Below are 14238 nucleotides of genomic sequence, written 5' to 3'. Positions count from 1 at the left end.
TGCACATTTGGCAAGGGTTACACAAGCACTGAGACATACACTGTGGATGATAATCTAAGTGATGTTCCCTCTGCTGAAATGACACACTTCACTTGACATAAAGGCCCTGGGATATCTCTGTTTGGCACCACTGTGGGGAGGGAACAGACTATTACAATATCCTTTCTTCTCTCCCTTTCTCTCAATCCTTTCCCCTCCCTCTCTGTTCATATTTGCATATTTATTTTCTCTGCTGCTACAGCCTCAAAGTTGTTTTGGTCATTTCCTATCTGTATTCACGTCCTTAAACTAATCTGGCAGATAGGGAAGTGATTGCTAGCACTGGGAAAAAAGGTTGCTGTGTTAATTAAGTCCCGATTGAAGCCCCTTGCGTGTTTTAATGGTTTTTCCTTCTTGGATCAGGAAGTAGTTTTAATAAATGTAACTTTCTAGTGACAGGTGTAATTTTATGGATTAAAGGCAGATTTGGGTTTGGGGAAAGCTCTACTTATTTGCTCTTTAGCTTTCGTTCCACTTAGCAAATTCTAAACCATTCCCCTAAGAAAACAGGATACTTGACAACTTTATAATCAAAGTTTGCAGGGGTTATTTAAGTGTAGAGCAGCCTATGAAACATGTGTAATTTAATTCTGTTTGTCCAGTGATTTGTGTAGACATCCTGCTATTAGTGGATCACTACTTGGAATATAGTGTAAATGTAACACTACAGCACATAAAACAAAGGTGACTGTGCCTGCCTTTGTCACTGTAAAATAAGAAGCAGCTATAAATATTTTCTTTAATAGATATCTCTTACTGTAATTTTGCTGCGACACCGCAAGGCTGCATTCTGACAAGTAGCTTTGTCGTGTCGTGCTAGTTGCTGAAGGTTATTCTCGGATCTAGGTGTCATGTTTTTACAGGGGTTTAATTGTTTTATCTTTTCAGAACACACAGTAAAATTGAATTTGTTAGTTGAACTTTATTAGCAGTAAGTCCCTAACGTGTGCTGCCCTGGAAAACTAAAGGCGTCTTGCACTGAAACTTCTTTCAGACCTTCCATTCACTTGTATAATAAGTTTTAACAGCACAGCCTTATAAATAGAAAGTTTTTGAATGTCTGCAAATATGCAGTGCTACAAAATATGGTGATCATTTATTTGTATCAGTCTCATCCACAATTGTTTTTGCTGACTTGAAAATAAATGCTAAATAATTTGTGATCATGAGTAGAAACACATGACGAGCTACAGCTGTCAGGTGAAAATGTTGCAATAAACTGTTAAGATTTTACACCTGTGATTACAGAGTTGGTTTTAGATCATTTTTGCCAGATGCCTGAGCACTAAAAGCTATTTTGGTTCTCTTTGACAGCTGGTGTCAGCAGTTTACTAAAATTTTATAGAATTACAATAAGCATGAACATGTTTAAAGGTGTTTTTGTGAAATAAATTTTTGTTTTAAAACTCCCAAACCACCACTTGCCAACCTGAATATGTGAGGAGACTGGTCGACAATAGAGTTCCCCTGGATCCAATATACTATGCCTCTGCAAGGCTCTGAGTGGAGCTGCAGCATCTTGAACAAAATAAAAAGAAGCTTTCAGCAAACTGCAGCAGCGAGCAGCAGCATTTGGCAGCTGGCTCCTCCTTCCCTCTGGATTTGTTCTCCACTTTATGCAAGTATTATTCTCTCTGCTCTGTCTTATGACCTCACCTTCTCTGCCACACATATACAGACACACATATATGTGCTCTGTTACTGTACTGAAATCATGTTTTATTGATTTATTAGGTGAAAGAGACAGATACAAGAGCGAGCATATTTAGTCTAATCCCTGCTGTTTGGGCCATGTACGATGGACTGCTACTTAATCCCCACAGCTGTCACACTCACTTTATAGAGAAGAGCAAAGACACCCCATGATGGTTATACAATACACAATGCTCCAATTTTTCTTTCATCTTGTCCTCCCCACTCAGTTATTTCATTGAAGCTCTTTTAGAAGGGGATTAGACGTAGCTATCTCATCGGCTGAGCTGTCATTCAGTCTGCTTACTTCTCTCTGCTCCTTCCTTGAGGATTGGAGGATGATGAGGTGTGTGAATACCGAAGGTCAAACAAATGTGAATCCTGTTTGCATTTTGTTGTTTGCTTTTAACAACAGAATGAATATGATTATTTATTTATCCATATGAGATCTGTACTTACTTAGGGCCCAGCTCTACAAAAGTACAATGAATTTCATTTTTCATTTGCCATAGACTGTCATGGTTCCCCTTTGGGACTTCCTGCCAGGGACCTTTTACACTGAAAAGACTTCTTCTTTTCCCCCTTCACTGGTCCCCGGCAGCTTCACACTTTGAGGTAATCAACCCTAAGCAATTTCACCTTTTCGTTCTTGCTTCTATAAATACTTCCCTGCTTCCCTTTGTGTTGGCGGAAGCATTATTGCCTATTGCAATTATTTGTATGTTCGATGGTTATGTATGTGTCGTTCCATTCGGCTTTTCTCAGTTTCCCGTTTCATTCGGCTCTGCCTTTTGTATTTTTTCCCTGGCCCTGGTGATCCCAGGAGGAATAAAGCTCTTTTTGGGTCTGCATTTGGGTCCTACATCTCCTTCTTCGCTCCTTCGCTCCAGCACCACCACCAACACATAACACAGACACTTTAACCACTAGGATGCAGCCATATTACTTGCATGGAAAATAATTTCATTCAGTTCAATTTATTTGTATAGTGTCAAACCATCTCAAAGATGTTTGTGAAAGTAAGCTAAATTACAGGGGTCAATAAAGGGTCAATAACAGACTATATAAATTTAAGATGTTGGATCATCTCATAAATCAGTTCAGTGTAGCGTTGTGTGGTCAAATAGTGAGACCGGTAAAAAGTCGGACAAAGATACAATATGCAATTGCAAAACATAAAGTGAAATATTTAGACAGCAGGCCATACAAAATAAACTCAGATAATAGGAAAACTCACACACACAGTGAAAATTTGAACCAGAGCTCAGATTCTCAGCTGTGGTACAAAGGAATCATTGGCACTACCACTGGACCTTGGCTCTTGGACTGGAATTATAGTGTCATTGAATAATGTTGTGGGACTGCTGATTGAAGACTGTGTGTACGTGTGCCATGGCTGGAGCCCAGCCCCACTGCAAGCATGGGAGCACAGATTATCGATGGGTCAGGTGGACTCTATGTGCCAGTTCAATCAGTAACTTGAAGCCGCTCACCCTGGCCAGCTGAGCCACTTCTTTCTCCCCATTTACAGCTGATGCTTCAGCCACACCCGCCTCCTTTAAATACCCATTTAAAAAAATAAGTAAATAAATAAAACAGACATTGTCACTGTGTGCTATGTACACTGTGTAGTCTTTCTGCTTTTTGTTACACACAAATTTCAAACAGACTGTCTGCTTTTAAGCTAAACATTTCACTGTTCAATTATTTCTTGAAAAAAAAAAAAAAAATCATAACACACACTGTGTTTGTCTGCTCCAGAATACGTTACAAATGTTGGCATGTTTAGCCAATTAGCTTGTTAGTGATTAACATTAACCTAATGTCACAAAGGCAAAATGCTGTATTAGTTAAGTAAATATATGTTGTTATGTGGGGCCACAGTTAATGATTAAAAAAAAAAATCAAAAATTGAATATATTTGTAGTATATTCTAAACCCAATATATAGTAATATAGTCAGTTGTGAGCATACAAACCATCTGAAGGTAAAATCAGAAGTAGAACATTTTAACTACTTAAGTTCGGCTTTAGTGTTACTATTAGCTTACGTTCAGTAGGTAGAGTTGATAAAAGCTGCTGACAGTAGCTTTGCTAACTAAATCTATGGTTTTCTGCTAAAAATAAGAAGTCTGCTTTTGTGTTGTGGCTTAAAGTCTATATTTATTTGTATTTTCATTCTGGTTGTTATTACCATCCTGTAAATACTCAATGAATAGCTAAGGTATTGTAAATGATGAGGATATGGGTTCCTTTTTGCATACACCTGAATACCAATTGTTTTATCTGCATGATAAGAGATGACGGTCAGGCATATATGTAGATTATTTTTGGCCTTGCATCATATTTTGAAGGGAACATGACACCCTTTCTTTGACAGATTTTGATCAAAGGAATCATATTGAGTCCTATAGAAAGGGACAATATTGCTCTGTGAGGTACAGAGAGTATTGGCTGAAGTGCACTCTGGTAGATTGAAAAGTTCACTTTGTCACCATTAAAGGCAAGCCCATTCAAAACAAAAGCAGTCCTGCTTCCTCAGCATGTCATAAGCCATAAGTGGGGGCCTCAGTAAAAGTGCCATGTCTGGGTCTTGGTAGTTCATTAAGGCTGTCTGGGTGCAGATGGATCTCCCTTGTGAGCCACCACTTCATTAATCCGCCACACCACACTCAGCCGAGGGACAGCAGGCAGTCCACTCATTACAGCCACTCCACAAGAGAGCCTTTCTAAGTGGGAAGGGGAGGAGGTCTGTGTGATGTATATAAATATCTTTTTAAGTTGTTCAAACTAAAATATGCTCATTGTGGCCTGTTTTACATTGTCTGAAATCTACATAGGTCTGGGATTAATGTAATTAATTCAATGTACATTAATACTGTCCTAAAGATACATGACTTTTTCTCTAAAGCAGGTTTGTAAATCTCATCAATGTGAATGGTTAGGATTCCAGAGGGAAAAATATCATCAGTTATGTAATAATGGGTGAGATTTGGCAGTGACCTGGCAATTTATCTCACTTTCAAAGTCTGGAGAACCTTTAAGAACATAATTATTCATAGTTTGCACAATTTACTGCAAAACAGAAATGAAACAAAGGACTCAAGGTAGCTTTAGTCCTGAGGGTCTCTGAAGAAACACAGTATACCACAGTCATGAATGGTTGTATAATTCCCTTTCTAGTATCTTAGGGTATCCAAAAAAAAAAATTGTGACTCTGCTCTTTGCTACAGAAATGTGAACATATCTAGCTAGAATGATAGGATGATTTAGTGAAAAAAAAAGAACAAATTTCATTTCACGGTCAGTACAGTACATGAACAGGTCAGTGACACCTCCTTTCACCTGGAATTGAAATTAGGTGGTGAACCATCCTAATGTTTGCATGAATGAGGGTTTTTTTCCCCCCTTCAGGTGTAGCAGCCACAGGAATGAGCCACACACTGTATGTCATATAATGCTGCATAAATCAAGACTGAGATGAAATGGTCCAATTACATTAGGGGCAAACAGGAACATTAACTTGACATTCCTAATGCTAACACCCTTAATAATGAATCAGGTCTAGTCCTGGTGGCCTTCATTTACTGTAAACACTTTCACTGGAGTCTTATTGGCAGTATTTACCAATACACAGCTGTTTACTATTTTCTTGTTCATCTCTTAATAATAGAAATGATGTGCTATCAATGCTCTTGTGACAGCATAGACAAATTGCATCTTTTTACTGACATTTTTTTTTTTTGACCATGACAGCTGGAATACTGGAGGTGTTATTTGCTTCCATAATGCAAAATTGATGAGAAAGGAACATTTAAATTATATTTAATGGAATAGATGGAGCTGGTTTCCTTTATCATGACCAGAGCAAAGATGTGGCATATTCTCTGTCTCCCCAGGACAGCCAGCTGATTACAGCAGTCAGCCCAGATTACATCCAACTACTTGGGCTGCTCCTCTGTTCCATTTCCAAGGAAACAATATGGGGAGATAATGTCCCTTGTGCCTCATGCACGTTTTGCCAGTTCACTAATAAGACACCCAACAGAGAAGATCTGATCTGTAATGTATACATCTACACTGACCAAGTGACCACAAAGTTGCTATTGTAACCATCAGCAAAGCTTCAATCTCATGCATACATACTGGCTTTGCATGGTGTCCCAAATAGTCTGCCAGTGATATAAGGGGATGGTAGGTTGCATGGCAGCTCAGATTTACTCATATCACAGCACAGTGGATGCTGTCTATCAGAATCTGTTTGTAATGGCAACACTGAGTAGATTGCATGTGTGCACAGAAGAGACAGATTGAGGTTTGCATGTGTCCCAGAGAGTTCATGTGTTTCAGATTTATAAAGATTTATGAGTAGATATCCTGCTCTTAGAGGTTAATCCCCAGAGGATTAACTAGTTTTTGGAGGGTTGCATTACATTTTTATTTTGTGGTTAGTTACAGACCTATTATTTTATATAAGTAAAAGTGCTGTTATGTAGGTCAATATAGTGGATTACTTTTTTTTTTTTTCTCAGACAGAAGCTTGTAAATTAAATTGCACAGTTGTAGGCAGAATTGAGTTCTACCATGAGTCAGAGTATGCAACAAGTGCAACTTTCTTCTGCTGCTATCTGTGTCATGTTTGTTTAAAAGTGATTAGTGACATCAGTAATAAAAAGGACCAACAACCTGAAGTATATATCTGATTAGCTGCAGAGTTAGTCACTTTGCCTTTAAAATTTATACACATTTCCATGGATGAGCTGAATGTCCGATGTGGTATTTTAAATCACTTTGTGGTAATGCTTTAGATTGCTGCCTGCAAACGACTGTACAATCAGGTACTGAGTATCAGAAGATTACTTCAGGACAAACAGTACAGCAGAGGAAGGAAATAGGTTCAAGGAATAAAGGGGATGTTAGGGACTAATTTATTTAAGAATGTCCTTATAAAAATAAGTTCTGGAAATTACATAGTAAAATATTTACTTCTTGGATTGGCAATGTCATTGTTACTTGGGAAAGAAATATTAACCTAAGCAGTAAGAAGGTCCTTTAGCTAGTTAAAGCTTCAAAATATGTACTGTATGTGTTTTACATGTGTTTTTAAAATTTGTTTTAATGATAAAATACAACACTAATGTTGTTTTGGGATCAATGTGAAATTAAGAGCCATAAGCACAGGATAGATTTAATTACCATGTCTTCTACCAATAAATAAACATATGACCCTGCCCTCTGTAGAATTTAAATTTTCAGAGGAGACAAACACCACATTGATGAAATTAGACCTGTTATTAGATCAAAACTGTTGTTATACTTACTGTAAGTACCATTCAGCCAAGGAGTGAGTTGACGTGTGAACAGGTAATTGTGTACAGGCATCCTGACAAACATATTTGTTTCTCTTCTAATTACAACTTTGCAGTGTGTACTGAATAAGTACTCAGCTTGTACTCGGTAGTTAGACTGTCTCGCAATGAGGTTTCCCTCAGCCTCAGACGAACAACAGCTGAGCAGTGAGAATAAGATCCACTTTAATATTGACATTCAAATTTAATTCAGAAACTCTTTTCCTACAGATTTATTAAACCGAACAGGTTAAAAACCTATGCCCACAGTTGGCTCCAATTAACCCTGGGTTTAACTTGGCCTTCAAGATGACTGACTTTTATAAGGACTATCCGATTTAAAGAAATGCCTACTCTGGCATCAGCACTGTCTCATTTCTATAACCTGCACAGGAGAAATATTTAAATGAGCCTATTAAGACAGACCCTGGGCTGTTGAAGAAGATATAGAAGCAATTTTTAAAGGAAAGAAACTACACAGTGGGGGTTAGACATGCACAAAGAAAGGCATGTTGGAAAACTCAGAGCATGAAACACAAATGGGCAGCTCTGTTTTCTGTTAGAAGCACATTCAATCAACCAGAAGACAAACTGAAAAGGTACAAGTCACATCCTCTTGTCTGCACTACAGCACTTGTGCGTGCTAACACTGACAAGCAATCTTTTGCTGTCCTCTGTTATCATTCCGACCCTAACAGGTTGAAGACAGAACTCTGGCCACCTGATAGCGTGCAGGGAAAAGTAGGATGCCACCGTAGGCACTCCTCTCCTGCAGCCTGGTGCCTGTTTGGCAGAACTTACCAGCCCTGACATGTAATCAGGCGGTGTGTACACCTCAGTGGGCCACAGGGGTATCAGAAGCTGGACCCTGATCACCCCAGCACAACAGGACCAGTAGACATGTTTATGCCTCCAGATGAGATGCCATTCTTTGTACATGTCACCCTTCCACCTTGAAGCTGCACACATAAAAACTCTCACACACAGATTCATATGCGCAACTAGAGAAACTCAAGTTTTATCCTCCGGCAATAGTGAAGCATCAGAACCTGTACTTGGCTTATGGGGGTCACACTGAAAAGACATGCAGCAGCTCCTTAGTTAAGCAATGACTTCACTACCTTTTTGCCATTTGTGCCAAAACGATATTCAATTTACCCTTATCAGAAGGTCTTGATGCATATCTGGATGTATTTCATTGTGGCAGCAGTCAGAGACAGCGGAGCCACCATGCCTTCCTGGTTGTGCTGTGTGAGCGGCTCATCCTGATACAGTCAAATGTTTCAGACACTTATCGTTAGTCTATCATTGTGTGATCTAGCTCATCCCCTCACAGCCTCTGGGTCAACCCTCCATTTCTCACAAGCTGAAAGTCAGGGAGCAGCATTGAATCACCGCACTGAATATGTAAATGGATGCCATTAAAGCTCTCTTTCTTTAATTAGCCTTTAGATTTCATGACTGAGTGCTTCCAATTATGGATCAATGTCTCCTTTCCGCACACGGACCCCAGGGTGTGTGGAGGCAGTTTTTCCATTACAAAATGCTTTATAATTTCAAGACGGCTGCTCGCATCACACTCTAACTGCTGATCAATGAGAAATATCTGCTGTTGTAGCCCTACAGTACTTACATGTGTGTTACGGGCACTGGTACAATTTTTTTTTTTTTTTTTTTTTTTTTATGAACATGATCAAATTCGAGCAAATATACAGTTTAAGGAGCAGCCTGTCTGATTATGTAATGTTGATGTTTGTATAGTGGATGTGGGATGTTGGGAGATATACAGTAGGGCTGATGTGTGTGGAATTGCTCTAGTAGTAATTTAACACTGAGCTTATCAAGTGGTGCATAAGAGGGAGCTAAATTCTGCTTCATACTGTAATGCACTCCTGACTGCGAGCTGTGTGTACACTAGGAGGAGGTGCTGATCTAGCTCTTTGAGACTAAAATGCTACTCATGTGTTTTTAAAATGGCCTTATAGGGTCCATGGGTTCAGATACTAAAGCCAATGCTAAGTGCTCAAGGGTTTTATGAATTCAAAATGTTAACTAATCTTACTGTTAAATGGTTACTGACAATGTGTTCCTTCACATATAGTGCTAATGCTCTGAGATTTCAAAGACATTTCCAGAAAAAGAAAGCTTTAAAATTTCATTAAAAAAACAAAACAAAACATTATTTCTGATGCACATTGATTGTTGGTCCAGTCAAATGACTTAAAAACCTGGAGCATAGTTGAATGTAGCTTCTCCCAGACTGTAATATAGTTGTAATATAGTTGATATGAATGTTATTTATCCTTTTATGTTACATTTGCATCATAAATGTATACTATAATTTCAAAATCAAGATTAATCCAATAAATAATCAAAAATCTGTGATTCGTAATGTATTTCGACAGTGAATCAGCAATCAGCTCCTCATTATGTGATTGTATGGATGCAAATTGGCCATTTGTGATTACTGGGCAGTCTTTTGGCAAGCTGCTAATGCACTGAACCTTTACTGTTTCATTGCTACAACACAGAAAATTAATTCCCCGACACCTGTAAAAATTCTGTAGAGGGGAAGTTATTTGAAATTCTCAGCACATTGGGAATCAAGCAGTAATACAAGGTGTCCACAAAAAGTAATTTACCATACACTACAGGAAAACTGATTTGTAGTCTATTGAAATGCCTTATGTTTTAAAGTACAGTATAGCCAGTGTGTGGGCGTCAAATACATGTGCAGTGAGTCTTGAATTAAAATGAATCTCTTCAGGGCTTCTGAGAGGTGGGTGCAGAAGTGGACCAAACTCTCACCTTTCTGATTCATGGGGCACTGCATTAAGACTGAGGATGTACAAGGCAATCATGCCCACACAATCTCTACATCTCTGTCATTATCGCAAACAAAGCAGTTCTGCTTACACATGCTTACACCTGTAAAACAGTGGGAGTTTAACTTACACAGTTAAGTGTGTGCATGAGTACATACAGGTTGTGAACAGCTGTGCATATATCTATACAGTTGTGAGAATACATTAGTTAAAATCTGATTGTGTCTATTGTATTTTTGCCTCCTGCATCTTTTTTTTTTGCATCCGATTAAAAGGCCTGTGCTTTAGTTACAAGGTTAAGTACCCTCCATTTATATCGCAGTATTTTTTTTTACAAAATCTTGGCACAGATCTGTTTCTGCTCTGATAGCAAAATTTAAATCTGCCTCTGCTCTCCCTATTTACTACTAACCTGTTTGCAAAACACATGTTGGAGTATTGATTGATTGAACCGATCCTTTCACCTGTTTTTGTCTCTCACAGAGCTGGAGCTTAACCTTGCACATCCTACAAGCAGGATGGGTAAAGCCTAGGATGCAATAGAGTACCACTGATCTGATATTCTGGACCCCTGTGGTCAATGACTCTTGTGTGTTCTCCTGGTTCTGTTGCCATGCCAACAGTGGCAGAGCTGAAAGGACCCAGGTTTTGTGGGTCTTTAAGGACTTTTACAGAGGAGCACAGGCGCTGCCAGTGTCACGGCAGCTGCAGGTGCAAGGGCAGGCCCAGACGGTCACATGATGTCACCCACAGATCAACCAGGGGGAGCCTGTATAGAGTGGGAGGGATCCGTTTATCTGCAAAGACATTTGCATCACTGCCCCAGGGCTCAGTGTCTGCTGCCCCCTAGTGTGAGGATGCATGAGTTATCAGCTGCTCTGCTGGCCGTTCCCACTGGTTAATGTCTGTTATCCAGCCTTGAGATGAGTGCTCTGTTGTTGGGAAAATTAAGTGTAACTGTCAGGATGAGTAGCAATTTATTATATTGCAATTTGCTATTTAGATAGCTTTCCTATGAATGAAATAGATATAGAGTGCAACTGACTGGGAAATGATGTCTGATGCAAAAAGGTCTGAGGTCACCGGTGATAACTACCATCATTAGGGATCCATTACACCATGGAGGCTACTTTAGCTGATGGACTCTAATGACGTTGCACTGCAGAAAGGCATTTAGTTTTGATTAGACAATTGTTGGCATGGTGCATTTCATTAACTCCAAGATGAGATTTTGTAGCCTGGGAAATGCTGTGCCACTATTTGAGCCAGTGCTAACACACACTGCTATTTCCCAAAAAGGCGATCCTGACACTCTACTGCCTTTCATACCCAGCATCCTTCCTCTCTTTACTCCACTTCACTTAACTTTCTTGACCTCTATTTTCTTTACACAGAATGTTATGGTGCTGATAATGTTTATGTGTAAAACCCTGTCTTTTTGTCTGTGTAGAGGTTGACCAACTGACCAGCTAAACTTTATTTTAATACATTAGTAAACAACTTGAGTGATACAAAATAATGCAGGCAATTAAAGCAATGACAAAAACTATATAGTAGTTAGAAATATTGAATATTCCATTTTTGCATGTGCATTTAATTGTGTGCGACAGTTTGCATAACTTATGGAGAGAGCAAGACCATCACAGGAGAAAGTGGCTAGTGTGTGTATGTGTGTGTGTGGGAGTTGATTATTTTAGCTGATGAATGCTGCAGAACACTGTTAAGCTAATCGGAAATTTGATCCCCTTATTGGGCTTGATGCACACAAGCCAGGAGCTTGGGTTGTGCCCATGGTTCATTATAATCGTATAATTAATAGCACTCAGCTCTTTTCTCTGTGTGCACGTTAGAAAGGGGTAAAGAATAAATGATTAAATTAAAGAGAATCTGATGCTTATTAAAAGTCGCTTTTAATTCAGGCACTGTAGGTTATTTGAAATGTAACAGGCACAAATGTGATCTTTTATGTGCTCTTTGAGAATAAGATAAATGGAAAATATATTTAGAGAAAGCATTTCTTGCTTATTGGGAAGACTATAGTAGCATGAAGTGGAACAGCTTTTTCAAACTATAGGCATCTTATTGTAATATAGCATTCTATTATGTTTTAGCAACTCTATGCTTTCACTGGATAACCAACAGTACAGATATGGCAAGAAATGAAAAGAGAGAGAGAGATGAAGTGAATGAGATGCAATGGCTTCTCACGGCCAAACACAGACGACGAACACTGTGGCTCACACGCAGCGTAATATTTGAAAGTCCAAGGTTGTTGTCAAAAATCTTGTTTTGTTTGACCAACAGTTTTAAATCCAAATATATTTTACTATAATGCAGTTCAACAAATGCATTTCATTTTCAATGTGTGATATTTTTAAAAACTGCTTAAGCAGTCATTCAATAATGAAAATAGTTGTTGAATTAATTAGCTGAACTAATCATAGCAACTCTGTAACAGGCCCAATCTCCAAAACCTTCCGTAAAGCAAACGTTATTTTACAAGGTTCGTGGGGTTTGTTGTGATCACAGGAGAGAGAAGAAAAAGTGTTCAATTTTCCTGCATTTAAAAAACAACTGAATCAAAATATTCTTACAAAATACATAAGAAAATTGTGAGGACCATCAGCAGTCAAGCTGAATTGTAGATGTTGACAGAGAAGAATGTATGAAACAAAAACATATATTTAGTTCTACTGCAATTGTAATTTATTTAACTGTCCATTGTGAGTCTGAAGATGTTTCCAGACTACAATGCTAAATTGGTGAGCTTTTCATGTATGAGGAAAGAAGGTGAATGCACTATTACTATTATTTTCAGGATAATACTTAGAAACATGAATGTCAATATACTGACTGAGAACTCACTTTACCTTGCAACAGCATTTTCTGTATTACTGCTTTGTGTTCCTGTTGAACGGAGTGGCTACTGTACTGTGTGTCTACCAGACATGCTCAGGGGATTATTTAATGGCCAGACAGTGTGGAAAATACTGAAGAATTTGTGTCAGCCAGTGAGTATTAAAGGATATATGTTGCCTGTAGTAAATTTTAAAAGCCTGCACCAGAACCTGTTTTGTTGTTCCAGCATCCCCAACACAACCTTTAGAATGGAGATGTTTTATTGGTTTGTCTATTTTTGTCCTGTCAGTTTAGATGCATTTAAAAGACTGTCAGGTGACGCTCCATAAATCAGAGCCATTGGTTTAGTATCTGGCAAGAAATGATAGCAACATGAGGGATGCTCTGGTTCACTTGATGTTATCACTAGCCTTTCACCTTCAGCTTCATGTAGGAAAACACGTCAGTGTACTGGAATCCTGTACACATATACAGCCAAGCGCCCAAAACAAACCCATACATTCAGAGACCGATCTGTATGAAGGTTTAATCAAATGCAAAATTGGCTGCGTTTTGAATGTCATATTGACAAGTTAATATTGGGTGCTGGTGGCTGTGCATTCCTGTCAGCAGGCACTTTGCACAGAAGAAATAGCTTACATCCTGGGGAACAGAGAAAGAGCACTCACATACTGCAGGAATGTATTGCTGCTGTCAGGTAAGAGAGAAAAAGAAGTCCTTCAAATTTAGTGTTTTTCTTGCCTTACACTGTGTTTAACCTAGAATGAAATTTTATTATGACATATTTTTAACAATGGCACACCAGAAATTGTTTGAAGACCCTGAATGTGATTCTTGATTTTTAGACAAATAACTTATTATACTGACATGGAGCAGTAACAGAGCACATTAAAGATACATTTCACTCAGCCAATTTGGAATTCCCATGACGTCCATAGGGTTCAAATGTAAGCTTTAAAATGAATACCTGAATATTTTTAAACAATCCTATGAATCCATCCTCTCTTATTCTTGTACAGTTTCCCTCTTCTATCCAGCTCTAACTCTCCTGTGGCTACTACTTACATCTCTGCATAACTATGAACCTCCAAAGCCACACTGGGAGCTTCACCTAGCTAACATTTATTAGTATTATTCTGATTCCTGGTTTACCTTTAGTTGACAGTGTTTCAGGCGGAATATACTGTACCTGTTCCCCCTGTCACTCTGTCTTTTTCTGTTCTGCACAAGGCTCAATTGAAAAGGTCTGCTGGGTATAGGCATCTGAAGGTGTTTTTCCAGCTTTGCTTATCCCCAAAACTGCAACCTCCACTTCCGAACACTTGGCTCTGCTCCTTTACAGAAACTCGTTGGACTATAAAAATACTAATGCACTTACCATACTATTCATGATTTATACTTAAGGTGCCGCTGCCTAACTTGCAGAAACGTGATATTCCTTTAGTAGAGCTCTCTAGTTCTATTCAAACTCTTGTG

General features: G+C 38.7%; 1 protein-coding gene across 1 annotated transcript in view; it reads left to right on the top strand.

Moving 5' to 3' along the window:
- Nucleotides 1-14238, top strand: part of si:dkeyp-14d3.1 (transmembrane protein 132C) — a 135975-nt gene that overhangs the window by 67717 nt on the left and 54020 nt on the right. The gene's annotated exons all lie outside the window — the stretch shown is intronic.

This window comes from Mastacembelus armatus, chromosome 9, assembly GCF_900324485.2.
Source record: "Mastacembelus armatus chromosome 9, fMasArm1.2, whole genome shotgun sequence".
Taxonomy (NCBI): Eukaryota; Metazoa; Chordata; class Actinopteri; order Synbranchiformes; family Mastacembelidae; genus Mastacembelus; species Mastacembelus armatus.
The sequence above is the reverse complement of the archived record's forward strand: the minus strand, read 5'-3'. Positions and strand labels throughout refer to the sequence as shown.